Raw genomic sequence first — 20,666 nt, 5'->3', positions numbered from 1 at the left:
CCTGTTCATGTGTCTGTCGAAATGCCTTTTAAACATGGCTATCATGTCTGTTTTTATATTACCTCCCTTGGCAGTGTGTTCTAGGCACCTACCACTCTCTGTGTAATAAACTTGCCTCACACATCTTTTTTAAATGTTCTCCTCCTCCCCTTTAAACCTATTCCCTCCTAATGTTTGACATTTACACCCTGGAAATAAAGACTCCAACTATCCACCTTATCCATGCTTCTCATAATTTTGTATACTTCTGTCAGGTCACCCCTCAGTCTCCGATGCTCCAGTGAAAAGATTTAAAGTTTGTCCAACCTCCCCTTACAGCTAACACACTCCAATCCAAGCAGTATCCTGGTAATTCTCTTTTGCAGCCTCGCTAAAACCTCCACATTCTTCCCAAAGTGTGGTGACCAGTATTGCATATGATACTCCAAATGTGGCCTGACTAAAGTTTTATACATCTGCAACATGACTTTCCAACTGTTTCAGTATCTGAGTACATATTTGGACCACCTTATCACTTGCTATGTTTTATAACATAATGAAAATTACTGTGAGTCCATATGCAAAGGGAGCGGACTACATACCATTCTGTTTTGCCAGAGAGCAGCTGGTGAAGCAAGCATGTGGTTTTGTGAGGATTGCTGGTTTTCCCATGCTACATGGTATCATTGGCAGCAGATACACCGCTTTGGAGATGCCAAATGTCAACTTTGAGATGTTTCCCAAACGGAAGAGGTTCCACTCCCTCAACCATATGTAGTACATTATAAAGACCAGTTTACAGTATCCTGGCAGCAAACACAATGCCTTCATTTTGCCCGAGTTCACTATGCCAGTTGGTTTTGAGGCACCATGGCAACTCAAAGGGTGGCAACTGGGCAATAAATGGTGTTCCCTGACAAACATGGCTTTGACATGGATGTGATAGTCATGCACATGAGCAGTAAGCTTACAATGAAAATCACGTCATCACACAAAATGTGATTGAGCAGACCATTGACATGCTGAAACAATGCTTCCGCTGCTAGAAGCAGTCATCAGCAAAGCTGGTATCAAGATGCATGGTGGGCTGCTTTGTTCTGTTTAACTGGGTTCTCACGAAGGCACTGTCCTTGCCAGAAGCTGTATGGTGAGCAGTGTAATGGCAGAAAAAATAGGAGGAGGATCAAGAAAAAGAGGAAGCAGAGGAACGGAAAAGGAAAAGGCAACAAATACAGAGTTGTCCGTGAACAACCATCTAACTGCAAACCCAATTCCTGAACACACAACAGACTGACGTGTTGCCCTCCTTCTGTCATTGACCAAATTCATGTCCATTTGGCCACAAAACAAAAATAAAAATGAAAACAGAAATTGCTGGAGAAACTCGGAAGATCTTGCAGCACATGTGGAGAGAAAGCAGAGTTAATGTTTCGAGTCCAATGACCCTTCTTCAGAACTCGACATAGCTAGGAAAAGGTGATATTTATGCTGGTAACTGGGATGGGGGTGTTGTAGAACACATAAGTGAAGGTGGAGCTCCGACAGACAGTGAAAAAAATGTGGCCAAAGACATTGTTGATTGTAAGCAAAGAAAGAAGAGAAATTAGATAGGTGATAATGCGGACTATGATTGGTTGAAAATGGGTTGCCTAATAAAAATCTCAACAAAATGAATAATCCAAGCCAAATTTATATGTTGAGTATCTAATATAGGATGGAAAATTAATTTATCTCTCTTGTGCATTCCTTTATAGCATGTCTTTTGTCTGTCTTAGGTTGGATAACAGGAGTCTGTTGACTTCCAGTGGAGAATTTTGTGGATGTCTTTGGTTGATGTACTAATGGAAACCCTACAATTTTGAAAGAGGCCATTCAGCCCGCATTGACCCTCTGAAGAGCACCAGATCCACCACTAGTCTCCCCACCCTATCCCTGTAACCCATCATTTACCAAAGCTAACCCCCTAGCCTGCTTACCTTGAACACTATGGACATGGCCAATCCACCTAACCTTCATATCTTTGGACTATGGGAGGAAACTGGAGCACCTGGCAGAACCAGGGAGTACATGCAAACTCCACCTGGACAGTCACCCAGGTCCCTGGCACTGTGAGGCTGCAGCGCCAGCCACTGTGCCACTTATATTCAAGCAGGTTTGGGCCTGGAAGGCCTAATTGTAGACTGCAGTGCCTTGGCATGTGCTATAGTAGTCTGGCTGTTGACAGACAACAAACACAGTGGTGTGGCAGTGGTGAGAGGAGAGGTGACAGCAGAAAAAGGATGGATTTCTTCGCCATGGTACCAGTACCTATTCCCCTTTGTAGGGTGGCACCTCAATAGTCTTAATAATCTGTTGGAGGACAGATTGCTATGACACCCTCCAATCCCATTTGAACACTGGTATTTGCAATTATGGTGACCTAACTCTGAGCCTCTACAGCCGGAAAACAGTTGGACCTTGCATTACACGTAATCTATCTATTTTTCTTAAAAATATTCAGTGAGTTGGCCTCTATTAACTTATGTAGTAGAGAATTCCACAGGACAGTGAAGAAATTTATTTTCACCTCTGTCCTAAATGGACCTTGTATCCTATGTCTGTGATCCTTTGTAGTAGATACCGTCCACTCCCCACAAAAGCATAGGGAGTATAATCTCTGCAGTCAGTCTGTTTAACCCTATCAGAATTTTATATATTTCAGCAAGATCCCCTCTTATTCTTCAAAATTCGATGAATACATACCTAATCGACATAATCTCTTCTCATATGATAAAGTTGCCATTCTGGGAGTCAATCGAATAAACCTTCTCTGTACTCCATCTATGGCAGATAAACAAGTTTATCTTTTCTGAGACATTGTCCATCAGATGTCATGAGTATTTGATGTAGTGTCTGAATGTAAGTGGTTACGACTTGCATGTGAGAAAGGAGACACTCCAAGACCAGCATATAATCTGTGCAAAATTGGTTTGGATAAGCTCCCAAATAGTGTGTTCAGGCTTTCTGGCAGGTTGCCATTACACCTAATGTTTAATGGTACATATCCATCCCCTCCATTTGTAGGCAGCCACATCAAAGTACTCGTCAGAGTCCTCTGCAGCAAAGTTTGTGTATGATCTTGTCCACCAGAGAGTGGGCACTTTTTCTATTCTACCTGCAGTATTAGCGTCTGTGCTGGTTTCTGTGAATGTCGAATCAAGTGACTCCACTTCTTCATCATCACTGTCGTAACCGTTGTTCTCCCACCACTTTTTGGCCAGGTTACAGTTGTTAGGTATCTGGAAAAAAACACATGGAAGAGTTATGGGGAACAGAGGGAAGGAAGAGGTGCAGATTCAAACCAGTTACAGTTTTCTTGAGGAGCAGTTAGGTTTGGAGCAGAATGGCTATGAAAGGTGATTATAAAATCTTCCATGCTTTCAACCCCACCCTCAGCTGTGGTCTTAGCAAAGGCTGCTCCAATTATCTCATCCACCACCTCTTGTGGAGCTGAGGGCAGGCAGCCGCTCCTGTCTCCCACCTGTTAGCACCTACAGCCTCTGTTGTCCACCACCTTGTCCTCCAGGAGATTGGTGTGTGTGCCATTGAATAGTGTGATACAATCTCTTTGGATAATGATTGAATACTGCCAGCGTGTATCAGCTGTGAGACATGGGTGTAAGGAATGTAACAATGTGAAGTGTCTAAGGATGAAGTGAAACTATTAATGTGAGGTACGAGTCATGGTACAAACATATGTGCGTGTAGATAGAGATTGTTGAAAATTCAGTAATACAATGGTAGATTGAGCAGTGTCTATGGCTAGTCATCAAGTTGGCAGAATATGGCATTTAAAATGCCCTTGACCACATATGTGATGCCATCAAAGTTTTTGCGGCACTGCATCCAGCTCTTTAGTCTTGACTCCTGACATTGACCACCAATTAACTATTCCCATTGCTTTCTCTCGAGGATAACCTGGAACTGTCTGGATCAAATAGATCTCTGCACTTCCTTGATCAAATGCTCCTGTTCTATGTTGGAAAATATTGGAATTTGCAGTCTCCCATGCCATATTTCTATCTTTCCCATTTCAGAATTAGTTATAAATTGACTTCAATAATTGGTGCTAGCCCCTCACACTTTTGGTCCCTTGTTGACATGTGGAGCTGCTGAACAGTATTGTTACGAATGTACAAATTAGAAGCGAGGTAGGCCATTTGTTCCTTTATCTTGCTTCGCCATTACCGATCTGATTGTAGTCTTAACACCTCAACGCCACATACTCGCTTATTCTATTAACCTTTTGCAAACTTTTGTGTTGGCTGCACATGACCATAGTTCATATGCTAACAGCAGGAAATTTGCATGCTGCCAGTATTGGAAGCAACAAGTGTAAGTTAGTCAGGATCTCATTCCCTGCCCTTTTTTCACCATTTTACAAATTAGAATTTCTTTAGTGTTTACTATCTCCTCCCCCAGTCCAAAGATGTGCCAGTCAGGTGAATTGGCCATGCTAAATTGTCCATAGTGTCAGGTGCATTAGTCAGAGGGAAATGGTTCTGAGTGGGTTACTCTTCGGAGGATTGGTGGGGCCTATAGGCCTGTTTCCACACTGTAGGGAATCTAATCTAATCTAATGCTTAAAAACTTACATTGTTAAAGTCTGACTTAGTTTTTTAATTGTTTTTTTCGTGGGCTCTGGATGTTGTTGGCGAAGTCCGTATTCACTGCCTTTGTGAAAGTGGTGGTGAGCTACCTTCTTGAACTGCTGCAGCCCATGTACTATTGCTAGACCTAGAGTACTGTTAAAGGGAGTATTTTGACCCAGCATCAGAAAAGGACTTGTGATATAGTTCCAAGTCAGGATGGAGGGGAATCCAGAGGTGACAGTGTTTCCATGTACCCGTTGCTTTTGTCCTTATACGTGGTTGCAAGTTTAGCCAGTGTGGTCCAAGAAGCCTTGGTGAGTTGTTGCAGTACATCTTGTAGTTGGTTCAGTTCTGCTAGAGTGCATTAGGGGTGAAGAACATGAATACTAAGATTATTGATAGGTTCCAATCAGCCATCCACATTGTCCTGGATGGTGATATATTCTTGCGTTTTGTTGGATCTGCACACATCCAAGCAACTCTAGACTATTCCGTAACACTCCTGACTTCTATCTTGCAGATGGTAGATAAGTATGATTTCCTCTCACAGAATTCTCAGTCTCTGACCTGCTCTTGAAGCTCTAGTATTTATATGGTTGGTCCATTTCAGTTTGGTCAATGGTAAGCCTAGGGCATTGATAGTGGGGGATCAAGCAATAGTAATGCAATTAAGCATCAAGTGCAGATGACTGGATTCTGTCCTGCTGGACATGCTTATCACGTGATGCTCATTTGTTAAAAATGTTATGTGGTGCTTATGAGCCAAAACCTGAATGCTGTCCAGGTCTTGCTGCATATAGATTCAAACTATTTTAGAATCTGAAGAATCATGAATGGTGCTGAACATTATGCAATCATAGAAAATATAACATCTGACGTCACGATGGAAGAAAGGGCATTGGTGAAGCAGCTGTAAAGAGTTCAACCAAAGATATTTTCCCATAGAACTTCTCAGAGGTGCCTTAGGACTTTGCTTATTGGCCTCCACTAATCATCTTTCTTTGTGTAAGGTATGATTCCAACCATTATTATACTTTGCCTTTTACATTCATTAACCATAGCAGTGCAAAGGATTCTTGGTTCTGTATGCTGTCAAAGGCATCTGCTATCAATTCTCTCCGGTGAGTTTGAATCCTTTGGCACATCATTTTGTGCAGGTGGGGAAAGATGACTAATACTTTGCAAATATAGATATGTTTTTAAACATAAAAATAAACAATTTATATTCCTTAAATAAGACCAATGCTTCCTTATGACATATTCAAATTAATTTGAAATTTAATTACTGGATAGATGTTTATGTATTATTTTGGTTATATTTCTAATACTATTTTTAAGAAACTGAGGAAATGAAGAAATAGGTTTTGTGCAATATGCCTAGTCATTCTATTTGTGTGCTAAATAAAGGTGAAAAACCATCAATTCTGAATTATTTCCTTGACCTATGAAGATAATTGAATGAAATTTTCAACTTCTCAACCTATCATTATAATCCACAATAATTATTCCCGAGGGAGTAATTAACTCAGTTGTCTAGATACTTAGCATGTGATTCATAATAATCCCAACTGTGCAGGATTTCATCCATGGACAAGTTGAGATAGTCTCAGTCTCAGGACCTGCTTCCTGTCACAGCACAAGCTGTGATTCAATGGCCTGAAGGTAATCAAAGATACTGCCCAGAGAAGAAGAAAATTATCCCTGACAAGTCATAGTTTTGAGGCAACAAACACATTGAACCATAACGTTTCATGCATTAATCATCTATAATTAATTTTAGTTCAGTAGACAATAGGTGCAGGAGTAGGACATTCTGCCCTTCGAGCCTGTACCACCATTCAATATGATCATTGCTGATCATCCTTAATCAGTATCCTGTTCCGGCCTTATCTCCATAACCCTTGATTCCACAATCCTTGAGAGCTCTATCCAACTCTTTCTTAAATGAATCCAGAGACTGGGCCTCCACTGCCCTCTGGGGCAGAGCATTCCACACAGCCACCACTCTCTGGGTGAAGAAGTTTCTCCTCATCTCTGTCCTAAATGGTCTTTCCCATATTTTTAAGCTCTGTCCTCTGGTTTGGCACTCACCCATCAGCGGAAACATGTTTTCTGCCTCTAGAGTGTCCAATACTTTAATAATCTTATATGTCTCAATCAGATCCCCTCTCAGTCTTCTAACCTCATGGGTATACAAGCCCAGTCGCTCCTGTCTTTCAGCATAAGGTAATCCCGCCATTCCCGGAATTGACCTCGTGAACCTACGCTGCACTCCCTCAATAGCCAGAAATTCCTTTATTCCCCAATTTAGATTGTCCTTCCTAAATAACCGCAGCTCAGATCTGACCGAACAGAAACTACACATATTCCGAGTCAAAAGGCCAAGAAGCAATAATTCAAAAATATTCACTAATTTAAAAAACACAAACACACAAAGCAGCTTCATGAAGACATGGCAACTTTATGAAACCATGGAAGAAATAGACACTGGACTCACGGAAAATGAATTAGTATTTGAATTGTGACAATCTGAAAATCAGTTTTCATTATTGAATGACCTTCAGCTGTACCTCCTATGGATTCTAGATTAAAATTACTTTGTAACTAGCCTATTATGCCATGTGATTGCATAATGATATCACACATGAATTCTTATCCATAAATAGAAAGATTACTGTACTACAGAATTGAAATAGCACATGGTTTTCAAAAAGCAAGGAGTCAGATTTCTACATGCTGTTTCATACAATGAAGAGTAAGCAATAAATTATTTTTAGGGTATGTTTATTTTGTCATGGTGAGAGCTGGTCTAAGTATGACCTAATATTTTAATAGATTCAATAAATAATAGTTACCTCAACTACTAGTTTTACCACAGCAAAATTAAAGGAATGATTTATTCTCCTTCCAGTTTTTGCCAATGGTTACTTTCTTTTTTTCATATTTCGTTCTTTTCGGAAGATAATCACTTGCTTTACATTCAATTCCGTAAATGTAAGACATCACTGATATCGAATCTAAATGGTTGTTCTTCATTTGTGAGAGTAATATAAGTTCTTGATATACTATCCAACTCAGAGATTCCCTGTCTTTGTTGTCCACACACTCATCCAATGAATCATTGGACAGCAAATAGAAGAGGGAATCATGTCTGTTTCTTTTCTACTCCTGCCCTTTGAACTCAATTGTTGTGATCTTGTAGCAATCAGCTAACTCAGCAAAGATTAGGAATCAATGTCATATCATGGGTTACACTTATCCACTGAGATGGTGGTAGAACTCTTTTTATAAACTCATGTGATCCCCTAATTCTGATATTAAGATAACAGACATGGTGCCAGAATGTGACAGAGTACTGGGATATAAATTCATACTGATAATCCCCAATATGATGAGTTTCATTCTTAGCCTCATCATTACATGAATGGTCTAAAGTGAAACCTACTATCTTACCACTGAGAAAGTATCCTGCCCACTAGTGTCTGGTTTCTTAGCAGCATTGGTAAAGGTCTGGGAGCAGTTGCCAGCTTCTTGCCTTGAATACAGCAAGGGATTAGAAGATTCAATTGGAAAAAGCAACAGAAGCATATGAAATTGTGGGAAGGTGACAACTAAAGGACATTTTTGACATTTTTAAAGCTAATTTTTATTTAATGGAGAGAAAATCTCTGGTTACAACCAGAAGAAGTATCATCAAGTGATGGTGGTATTTGGAGTTTGTGGCAGATCTTACCAGCAGTGATGCAGATTTGTGTTTTTCTTTGCTTCAGGCTCAAGGTGAGGATTCTGGTGTTGGCGAGCAAGCTGCACAGACAGAGCAAGAAGTGAATGGAAATAAAAAGAAGGCAAAGGTGATTAAGGCAGGAAAGGGAGAGCTCCATTTTCCAGAGCTCACATCAACTGGCCATCAAGTAGAAGTGAAGGGGCTGGAAGGTACAGAACAAATTCCATATTCATAAAACATAAATAACTATCTGGACTCCGAACTAGCTGGTCAAATCAACGAACTGACAATACCGAAAGTTGTACATATCTGGGAGGACGACAGGATGTAGCAGATATTATCTTTGTCAAATTCTACAATAACTATTGATAGCTTTCCTTGCATTTTTTACATTTGGACAAACATACAGCACAAGAGCCTTGCAAACAAAGATAGGGGAAATTTCCAATAAATCAGACACCAGGTTAAGATATAAGGAGAAAATTATTGTATCATTTAGGCCAAATTGCAGATATCCTAACCTAATCCACCTATTGAGAAATTTAACTACCCCCAATTTTACTCCCTATTAAAATCAATGGAGAATAATGTTGAGTTAAGTATAAAATTGATACTCCATTCAATCCTGAGAGTTTATTGCTCAGTGAGTTTGATTAAAATGATCTTCCTTGTATCAGATCATTCTTCAGGATGTAATGTTCCAAAAGATAGAGGAGAAGAACTGTATAGGGCTATAAACGCACATGGGGATTGTTGTGCATCTTTAACTTGCATCTGTTTGTTTGGTACAGGCAGCATGGAAATAATTTTTCACTTTCTACACAATTCAATTACTTCAATGTCGAGCTACTACCAAGGTCGCTGTGGATAGGCTGGTTCTTAACTAGCGTGTACAAACTCATGGAAAGCTAATGTGAGATGAAGTTAAGTTTCTACTTAAATCCAAACGGCTCCTCTCAAAAGGAATTTCTATTTTGGCTGGACTAGCTGCTGATATTCATTTCACAAGTGACTTTGATTTGGAAAATGCACAATAATAGTACAACGTGGTCAAAAGCAGGCTTTAATATTCTTCAACATGACACTAGAAGGCTGGGTACAGCATATGAAATTCAGCCAAATATTCATAATGGGCTCAGATGCCAGATTAATTCCAAAAAGGTTGAGTCTATTGGAAATAGATGGCTAGTTTTTCTCCACGTTACATTAAATACCCTGACAATCAAAGCAGACAGGAGCAGGTGGCATTATGTTTTATTTGGTGAAAACTGTCAAACAATTTCTTCCATATTCAAGATGTGGGCATACAAATCACTTCAGACCATGACACTAGACTTCTCAAGCACTGTTTTGTTTATTAATTGTGAATACATTGTATTGTGAAGCTCCAAAAGCGAAACATGCTCTAATGCATTTCAACACTTACACAGCGCTGTTCAATGTAATGGTCAAATTATCTTCACAAGACAAAGTCCTGTCATCAATCACTGCAGCTAAAGACATCCACCTTTTCATATAGCACCTAGTAATGACATTTGAAGACATTTAGTACTTACCAGTCAGAATATTCCTGTTACAGACAATTCTAACCTTTATTTCCTCTTAGTTGAGATGAGGCTGTTTTTTTATTCATAAGTTTATTCATGCATGGGAGATGCAAACACCAAAATAATGACACACAAATTAAATCTTCATCACAGGAACAAAAAGATTATACTCCTTTTGCAGATAAGAAGCTTCCAACTGTTCCTACAAATAATATAATTAAAGTGTTTCACAATTTTTAACCTTTATCTCTGTCCAACCCTAGTTGTATAACTCACTCTCCAATAGAGCAAATATGAACATATTATTCAATCATATTCAAACGAGTATATGTTACTCACTTCTATCGTTCAGATGTTTGCAACTCCGAGCTGTAATAGAATTTGTTTTGCGATTGACAGTAAATCTACACTGTCTCTTTTCCCTTTTTGCTCCTTGACAAGTGCCCAAGTACGATGGACAGATGGACATACACAGATGCATACACGCGCACACACTCGCAATAAGTTCCAGTAGCTTGTTTTTTAGCCACAATATCTTCTTCCACAGTTTTCTTAATTTAAAGCGGTATCTGTTTCTTCCATTTTTAGTTCACAATACAAAAATAAAAGTGATCTCCCATGACTAAATCCCATCTTGAAACCAGTCAAAGTGAGAGCTGTAGTAATGTAGATCAATACTCTTATGAGTAAACATCAGGCTTCTTTTTACATAACTATAAATGGAGGATGATAAACAACAACATCTTTCTTGGTCCCCTACATACAAAGGTATCAATTCCATGTGATCTGATGTCACTGTGACATAGCTCTTTCCACACCTGCATAGTTACTATACTAAATAAAGGAATAATTGCCTTTACTCTGTGTCTCCCCAATCCAATTTCTTTTACAATACCCCATTTAACAAATTAACATATAACCATGAACGCAGCTGTCATTACTCTCACTTTTCTCCCAGAAGTCTTTTCTGGTCAAGGTTTCAATCTCCAATCATAGTCTCAGTCTTTTTAAAGATGGATGGGAGAGGTATAAGCCCTGTGGTGACCCTTGAATGGGAAAACCTATGCCCCATTGAGGCTTCAGTCCCTGATAATTAATCAAAGGCACAGACATGACTCTCATGAGCTTGAGGCTTATCAAGAGTCGGCAACAAAATTTCTGGAACTAGTAAGAACTTCTCATTCTTTCTATTACAGGAGTACTGCCAAACACATTACAATTGGAGCCTTCTCCTGTCTACAAATCAGGTTTCCTGTGATCCCAGGTAAAAAAAGGGAGATTCGCCATCATGAAAAAGAGAAGACTTTGAAAGTGGGCCTTCAGAGGATCCTTGCAATATCTTAAGCTGAAGAATTGATGGAAGATTGTACAATACAGAACATACAGAGTCTATCACCTTCCTATTAGTTTTGGTTTCATACAATAGTTTAGCCTGGCAAGACTTTAAGGATTAAGTTTTGCATCTTCCTCCACATCTTTTACTAGTTCCTTTTCAGATTAAATTAGCTTCTCTACAGCATGGAAACAGGCCTTTCGGTCCAACAAGTCCACACTGATCCTCCGAAGAGTAACCCACCCAGACCCATTTCCCTTTGACTAATTCACCTAACACTATGGTCAAGTTAGCATGGCCAGTTCACCTGACCTGCACGTCTTTGGGCTGTGGGAAGAAACTGGAGCACCCGGAGAAAACCCATGCAGATACGGGGAGAATGTGCAAATTCTACACAGACAGTTGCCCGAGGCTGGAATTGTACCTGGGGCACTGGTGCTGTGAGGCAGCAGTGCTAACCAGTGAGCCACCGTGCTCTTAAAAAAATCAGAGTCAATCTGAGTTGATCTCTTTCATTAGAATTTTTTCAGAATGGACTTCTGCATACTTAAATAAAAATCTCTGTACCCTTGTTCAAGAGTGTATTTTTTAGAGGTACGATAATCACTTATGGATTAGACCAGAATGATTTCCTCAGCTAATAATTTCCAGTGACTTTCAAACACTGATTAGATCAGAAAAAAAAGGTAGATCCTTTCTCCCAGAGAATATATCTTGAATGTGTTGATTGGATACAGTCTGTAGCTATCTCTGCAAAGGACTTGTGGGATTCTCTGTAGCTTTTACTTTTCATTTGTAAGTTCCTGTTTTGGCCAAAGGACTTAGGACTGTTAATTGCTTTGCTTATTCATGAAGCAAAGATGTTTTTGTGCGAATTCTATAACTTTAATGTTCCTTTGAACTTCTACTAGCTGGTCACTGGTGTTAGAGTGTGAGGCTTGAAGGTTTTCATTTTCCTTTGTCACCTTATCCAGGAGTTTCTGCAATTGTTCAATTTCCCTCAAAAAATGTATATTCTTAAATTCAGGCTTGATAGTGCTGTGTGAGTGCTAATAGATGGGCTTGTTCTCCAGCAGTGCCCTTGAGGTGAGTATATATCTTGCTTAGATTTAATGTAGACAAGTCCCATTTAATACTTGACTTGAAACGTTTTTTAGGGTGCTTCTGAGTTTTATAGTTTAGGCGTCTGTTTTTTTTTACTGAAAGACTCCTTGAGTGCCTCCATAGCTTGGTACTGAGACTCTTGTGTAGCTGTCAGCTGACTTTTATGCAATTTAATGATCACAAATTAATGTTCAATATTGACTTCATCCAATTTGCATTTGTGTATCTCCTTTTCTTTCACCAGCTGCTTGCAGTTGTCAGAACTACCTTTTGTGAGGTTCGAATATTTTCCTTAGTCTGTATCAAGTTTATCTTGCTGCCCTTTGTTCATTGTTGTACGTCTTTATTGAAGTTCTGGGACTTCTTTTTCATGTCAGATTGAATATTGTTTTCTAATTTCATATCCTTGCTATCTCAGAATTCTGTATCATTTTGTTTTGCTGCAGAAGTTTTTGAAGCGTCATTACTGATTGAACTAGAACATTATTACTTTTTTGCTTCCCAGCAGTGATCTGACTAAATACTGTGGGAAGAAATTCTTCATTTAACTGTGACTACATTAACTTTTGCTGTATTTCCTGTGCAGGTAATGTGCAATAAGTAGACAATATTACATCTTTATCTTCTTCAAGAAAGGCCTGATTCTCCTCAAAAGAGACAATTAGGATTTTAGAAACAGTGCTCCTGAATCTAAAATTACAGAAGGCCTAAAGTTTCAGTTTCAAGTAAATGAATGACTTGTGTGCTGGTTTCCTTCTCTACAACTATATTCTGAAAGAACAAGCCACTATTTGAATGCCCGCTGGTTGTTGCCACCACCGTACTTTAGTGCCTTCTTTTCCTATTGTTTCCATTAGGAAATTAGGATTTACATACCCGTCTCCATAATCTCTTTCCCATTGTAGTGAAGCATAGCTCACATAGAGTCATAGAGTCATGGAGATGTACAGCATGGAAACAGACCGGGCACATATCCCTCCAAACCCTTCCTATTCATATACCCATCCAAATGCCTTTTAAATGTTGCAATTGTTCCAGCCTCCACCACTTCCTCTGGCAGCTCATTCCATACATGTACCACCCTCTGCGTGAAAAAGTTGCCCCTTAGGTCTCTTTTATATCTTTCCCCTCTCACCCTAAACCTATGCCCTCTAGTTCTGGACTCCCTGACCCCAGGGAAACGACTTTGTCCATTTATCCTATCCATGCCCCTCATAATTTTGTAAACCTCAATAAGGTCACCCCTCAGCCTCTGACGCTCCAGGGAAAATAGCCCCAGCCTGTTCAGCCACTTCCTATAGCTCAAAATCTCCAACCCTGGCAACATCCTTGTAAATATTTTCTGAACCCTTTCAAATTTCACAACTTTCCGATAGGAAGGAGAACAGAATTGTTCGCAATATTCCAACAGTAGTCTAACCAATGTCCTGTACAGCCACGACATGACCTCCCAACTCCTGTACTCAATACTCTGACCAATAAAGGAAAGCATACCAAACGCCTTCTTCACTACCCTATCTACCTGCGACTCCACTTTCAAGGAGCTATGAACTTGCACTCCAAGGTCTCTTTGTTCAGCAACACTCCCTAGGACCTTACCATTAAGTGTATAAGTCCTGCTAAGATTTGCTTTCCCAAAATGCAGCACCTCGCATTTATCTGAATTAAACTCCATCTGCCACTTCTCAGCCCATTGGCCCATCTGGTCCAGTTCCTGTTGTAATCTGAGATAACCCTCTTTGCTGTCCACTACACCTCCAATTTTGGTGTTATCTGCAAACTTACTAACTGTACCTGTTATGCTCGCATCCAAATCATTCATATAAATGACAAAAAGTAGAGGACCCAACACTGATCCTTATGGCACTCCACTGGTCACAGGCCTCCAGTCTGAAAAAAAACCCTCCACCACCACCCTCTGTCTTCTACCTTTGAGCCAGTTCTGCATCCATATGGCGAGTTTTCCCTGTATTCCGTGAGATCTAACCTTGTTAACCAGTCTCCCATGTGGAACCTTGTCAAATGCCTTACTGAAGTCCAAATAGATCACATCTACTGATGTACCCTCATCAATCCTCTTTATTACTTCAAAAAACTCAATCAAGTTTGTGAGACATGATTTCCCACGCACAAAGCCATGTTGACTATCCCTGATCAGTCCTTGCCTTTCCAAATACATATACATCCTGTCCCTCAGGACTCCCTCCGACAACTTGCCCACCACTGACATCAGGCTCACCGGTCTATAGTTCCCTGGCTTGTCCTTACTACCCTTCTTAAAAAGTGGCACCACATTAGCCAACCTCCAGTCTTCTGGCACCTCACTTGTGATTATCGATGATACAAATATCTCAGCAAGAGGCCCAGCAATCACTTCCCTAGTTTCCTACAGAGTTCTAGGGTACACCTGATCGGGTCCTGGGGATTTATCCACCTTTATGACTTTCAAGACATCCAGCACTTCCTCCTCTGAAATATGGATATTTTGCAAGCTGTCACCATCTATTTCCCTACAGTCTATATCTTCCATATCCTTTTCCACAGTAAATACTGATGCAAAATACTCATTTAGTATCTCCCCCATTTTCTGCGGCTCCACACAAAGGCCGCCTTGCTGATCTTTGAGGGGCCCTATTCTCTCCCTAGTTACCCTTTTGTCCTGAATGTATTTGTAAAGACTCTTTGGATTCTCCTTAATTCCATTTGCCAACGCTATCTCATGTCCCCGTTTTGCCCTCCTGATTTCCCTCTTAAGTATACTACTACTGCCTTTATACTCTTCTAAGGATTCGCTGTCTATACTTTACATATGCTTCCTTCTTTTTCTTGGCCACAGAAATGTCTGTCTGTACCTCGGACTGGAGAGTCCCCTAATACAATTGATCTCTTGGAACCCGACATATCCCTCATTGCATTAGAGCCAGTCTCAGTACCAGAAACTTGGCTGTTCATGCTACATTCCCCTGAGATTCCATCACCCCCTACGTTTTCCAAAACAGCATACTTGTTTGAAATGGGTATAGCCACAGAAGGCTCCTGCACTAGCTGCCTACTTCTCTTACCTCTCCTGGAGTTGCCCAATCTATGTGACTGTATCTGAGACTTTCTCCCCTTCCTATAACTGCCATCCATCACATACTATTGCTGTTGCAAATTCCTCATTGCTTCTAACTGTATCTCCAACTGATCCGTTCAAGCTGATACAATTTGCAACCAACAACATTTATTGCAGATATAATTCACAGTAACTCTTAAACTCTCTTTAAACTCCCACATCTGACAAGAAGCGCATATCACTCTACTAAAGGCCGTTTTTGCTCCTTCACAATCTACAGACCCAGAAAATAACACCATCTTATTCCTCTACAAACACTGCCCCAGGTTAAATTAATAGTTATGGCTTATATTTTAAACTTAATCAAGAGACATATCTCAAAAAACATATAATCAAGAAAGAATCCACTCTACTCACTACTGCAGACTTTCTGTAGCTCATACTTAAAAACAATATGCTTACCTGCTTCTGTGACTGTGACTGAGTGCTGTGACTTCACTCAAACAGATCCTCCAAGCTCAGTTGTGAATTTCAATGTTTGTTAATTTTCCCAGATGCACTCCGATGTCCAGCGATACATGAATTCAAACAGCAAAGGCAGTAACTGTACAGGTTCATTGCTGTGTCAGTTTCTTTCTCTCTCCTGCACTGATCTCACCATGTGCTTCCTTTGTTTGTTCTTCTCCCTTTTAAAACTGCTGTTGTTTTGACATTTTTTTCCCAAAATTCCAAAACAATGCAACAGCATATAAACAGTGATTGCTGCTCCTGGAATTCAAGGAAATCACCTCCAGCACCTAAAATACCTCAATAAAGGAGCAGCTGTTACAGCCAGAAATTGTTCCTATCCTCCATCTTGGATTACCCAGAAACTCTGATTCTTGTACTTCTCAAGCTCCAAATCTAAGGTTTCCTGGCCTCAACCATAGCTGGCATTTAAAAAGATCAATACAAATGCTTCAATATCTAATTTATAACTAAATTCTCTGCTGGTTACTTTATTCTCTGCATACCAATTTCATCTTGCAAGACACTTTTGACAAGGAAATCAAATTGTTGATCTGCAGAGGAAGTTCATTCTGCTATTTTACGGTGCTTACTGCAAGAACTCCTGTGGATTGCTGTGATCTGTGTTTAATTTTCTGTGATGCCACTGCAGCCTCCCCCAGGTGTCTCACGGGACATCCACAACTCGATATGAAATTGTGTTTCTATGGGTGTAGGTCCCCCAAGATTTGAACCCCGCCTTATGTGTTTGAGTGCTTGCCATCAATGTTTCTTCGAAGTGCTCATTTCCTCCTATCCCTACAAATACTTTTTATTTCTGTCATACTTACTTGGTTGATTGGTTCTTTCCTGTTGCTAATTGTGGGTGCTGCTGTGGGCCTTCTCTTATACATCACTATCTGCGGGTGAGCCTTCCTGTTCTGCAGTTCAGTGCCTACATGTATAATCAAGTTCATTGTAATCAAATCTTATCACTGAAGTTTACTTTGGATATATTTCCCATTGCTGGGTTTAGACCACCTTGTGATTTACCTTCACTGAACTTCACTTCAGGCTCTCTCCTCCAGTTGCATGGGTCAGGTCACCACTTTCAGGTATTAATGTGAGATCTAAATTCTTGTGATTGATTGGCAATAGACTTTATTGAACATTGAATATTGGCAAGACAGGACATCTTATTTGGTGCCCTATAGACCCAGGTGCCTATTTCATGTAACCTGATGCCACTATGGCCGAGCTCCATTTGCGAATGCTCAGTTGCAACACTTAGAATAATGGTAGAACAGCCTATCTAACTGGTGGGAGCACACACAATTGGCAGGAGGCCACAACAGAGGACTTGTAGGACTGGTCCCAAAGCAGTTACTTCAGGAACATGGCACAATCTGAGGACGGGCAATGGCTGGATGTCTTGCCGTGGTTGGTGGGAGAGGTGAGCCCAGTTAAAGGGAGGCCTAAGGCTTCCTTGTGCATTCCAGAGGAGTACTCCTGGAGCCTTCATAAAGAAGCTGAAAAAATAAATGTAAAATTTACATTTCCAGGTAGGCATGAACCAAATGCTGGAAGTCTTTGCCTTAACTGATACAACTCCACACACTCCACTACAACTGGGGTTCTGATAATGGATCTAGACGTTTCAAATGAGAGTCAGCTTCCTTCTTGCAGCATCCTACTCACTTGTTTGAAAGAACAGGCAATATTGGAACATGTCAGGAAGGAAGCAGGATTGAAGGGAGTAAGTGAACCCTGTTAACCTGCAATACCAACTCACATTGTAATCCCCGACTGAGGTCAGTTCAAACCAGGACTAATGTTCTGAAGTCTGAAAAATGTGCTCATTTCTTGATTGTAGTGAATCATTACCTTCAATAGAAAGAAAAGTGTATTCCATATGTACAGAAGTCCATAATTGAACACTGGGCTGCAATTATTCAGCATATCAGCCCACACAATTTGAACAACTTTTTTTTCTGGTTAGATTCCAAGCTGGAGATAAATTAAATGTCAATCTGCTATCTGAAAGCTCAGAACAACAGAGACTAAAGTCATCATTGTGCTGAGAAATCATTCTATGCATCAATGATAAACAACTCTACTGTTTTATCACTCTACTGCAGGAAAGATTCTGTGTCAGCCGTATTAACCAATTATAATGAAAACAGTAGAATATATTAGCCAAAGTGCAGTATTAAATTTACATTGCATAATGTCTCCTTAATGTTTGTCTAATAAACCAACATATGGCATAGGATTCAGCATGACTAGGTTAACTGAAATGTACTTCATGGAACTACAGCATAGTCCTTATTGTAATGAATTTACAATAACACTAATCAATTTCCAAGATATTAAACATGAGGAGGGTTGTTAGTGGGGGGTGGGGGATGGTGGAGCAAGATGTAATCTTCAGGCGAAGTCAGGCTTTTCCGTTGGGAAGAAGATATAAAAGTTTTAATACATGTCTGAACAGATTCAACAAAAGCTTCTTCCCTGCCATTGTCAGACATTTGTATGGAGCGCTTAAATGTTAATGTCATTCTTTCTCTGAACCTTCTTGGTGCTTTAACCTTGTATCCTGCACTCTGACCTGTTACCCCGATGCACTTGTATAATACGATCTGACTGTAAAGCACAGAAGACAACTACTTTTCTCTGTACCTCAGTACATGTGACAGTAACAAATAAAATCTATCTAAAGTGTACATTAGGAGAGTTATGTCATGATGTCAGTGTGATAAAGGTAAAAAGGTATCAGTTGTCTCTTGAATAACTGCTGTTGCATTGTGTAGACAGTCAGGAAAGACAGATAATCCACCAGTCTGAGCCCAGTGTGATAGAGTTGTCATGCATTTCGTTATTCTATAAAGCTATTTTCTCATGTGTGTTCTCAGTCCAATCCCAGTCTCAATGTTCATGGTACCAAATTTAACAAAATCACCAGAGCAAACATGCTAATATACTCTTGTTATTCTCACATAATTATTTGGTTATATGTGATCATTTTTTGGAAAAGTGTAAAAACATATTTCATTTCGGAAGTCAGAGAAGTAGAGTTGAAGCATAAGAATTTCACTGCAGTACAGGCTGAGGAGCTCAAGTATTTAAACTTGAGTGCCACTGCTGGTAAAGAAGTGTAACTAAAGTGTGACAGGTAGCTTTCATGATAAATGTATACACAGGAATTCATTATGTAGAAAGTTGACAAGAAGTGTGAAAGATAAAAGATGTTTCAATTATGACTAATTACTTTCCTATAATGTTATACAGTACAAGACAGAATATGATTACTGCCTCTGTCATCGTGGTTTTGCTGGCTGTCCTCTTCTGGTTCCATCTCTCTTTCTCTTCTAACACTCACCTTATTTTATTTATCCTCTGAGTTGTTCTGGAATTCAGAAAGTAAATATTAATGCTCTGGAAAATGTTTCAGGAGACTTTCACTAATCTGTCCACAGTACTCTAGGAAATGGCAGTTGAATTGGATGCAGACCAGAATGAAATTAGAGATTGCTGCACTTTCAGAGTTGAGAATATTCTGATTTTTTTTTGTATCACTGTATAATCTAACTGTATTTACCATTCCCATTGTATGTTGGATATCTTTCTATCTAACATGCCCTTATGTACATGCATCACCCCCTAACATAAAGGCTTCTGCATGAAATTATTATTTGCTGTGAAGAGCTATTTTAAAGTTTGGCTTTTTTCTTTGCCACTTTGCATTGTGATATTCTGTATCTTCTAACGACTTGAGATTACAAGCTCAAGGTTGGGATCTCACTGAATGTCATTGAATAGAAGAAATATATATTTATGAATTAGGAACATGAGAGGGCCACTCAGCCACCTATCCTGCATCACCATTCGGTAAGGTCATGGCTCATCAGGTCATTGCCACCTGCTCATATGATCTTTCAGCCAAACTCAGCAGGACAGAGAAAGTTACATAGTTCATACTGTGTAAAAACTGAACTAAACTGCACTTGCTGTAAATCAGAATTAAAAAGAGAAATTGCTGGAAAAGCTCAGCAGGTCTCACAGCTTCTGTGCAGAGAAGTCAAAGTCACTTGACCCAAAACACTAATTCTTATTTCTACCCACAGATGCTGTCAGACCTGCTGTGCTTTTCCAGCAATCACTGATAAGTTTCTCAACCCCATTCTCCTGCTTTCTCCCTGAAACCCTTGATCCCCTTACCAATCAAGAACCTATCCATCTCTGTCTTAAATACACTCAATTGCTTGGCTTCCACAGTCTTCTGAAGCAATGAGTTCCACAGGATGAAGAAATTCCTCCTCATCTCAGTTCTGAACCTTTAACTCTTTACTCTGAGGCAATGTCCTCAGGTCCTAGTCTTCCCTACGATTGGAAACGTCTTGTCCATGTCCACTTTATCCAGACCTCTGCAGCAATGAGTTCCACAGATTAACCACCCCCTGTACTCTGTAAGTTTCAGCGGGATGTCCCCGTATTCTTCTAAACTCGAACAAATACATCCCAGAATTTTCAATTGCTTCTCATAGAACAAGCCCTTCATCCTGAGGTCATTCTTGTAGATGTCCTCTTGATCCCTCCAATGCCATGATATCTTTCCTCAGATGTGAGGCTCATAATTGCACAAAACAATCACAAATGCATTCTGGCCACAGTGTTATAAAGCCTCATCAGTACATCTCGGTTATTGTATTCGTACAGTCTTGAAATTTATGCTAACATTGTATTTGTCTTCCTAACTGACAACTGATCTTGACTGTTAACCCTAAGAGAATTCTAAACTAGGACTCTG

This window comes from Chiloscyllium punctatum, chromosome 20 (assembly GCF_047496795.1).
Source record: "Chiloscyllium punctatum isolate Juve2018m chromosome 20, sChiPun1.3, whole genome shotgun sequence".
Lineage (NCBI taxonomy): Eukaryota > Metazoa > Chordata > Chondrichthyes > Orectolobiformes > Hemiscylliidae > Chiloscyllium > Chiloscyllium punctatum.
This window is presented reverse-complemented; position numbering follows the sequence as displayed.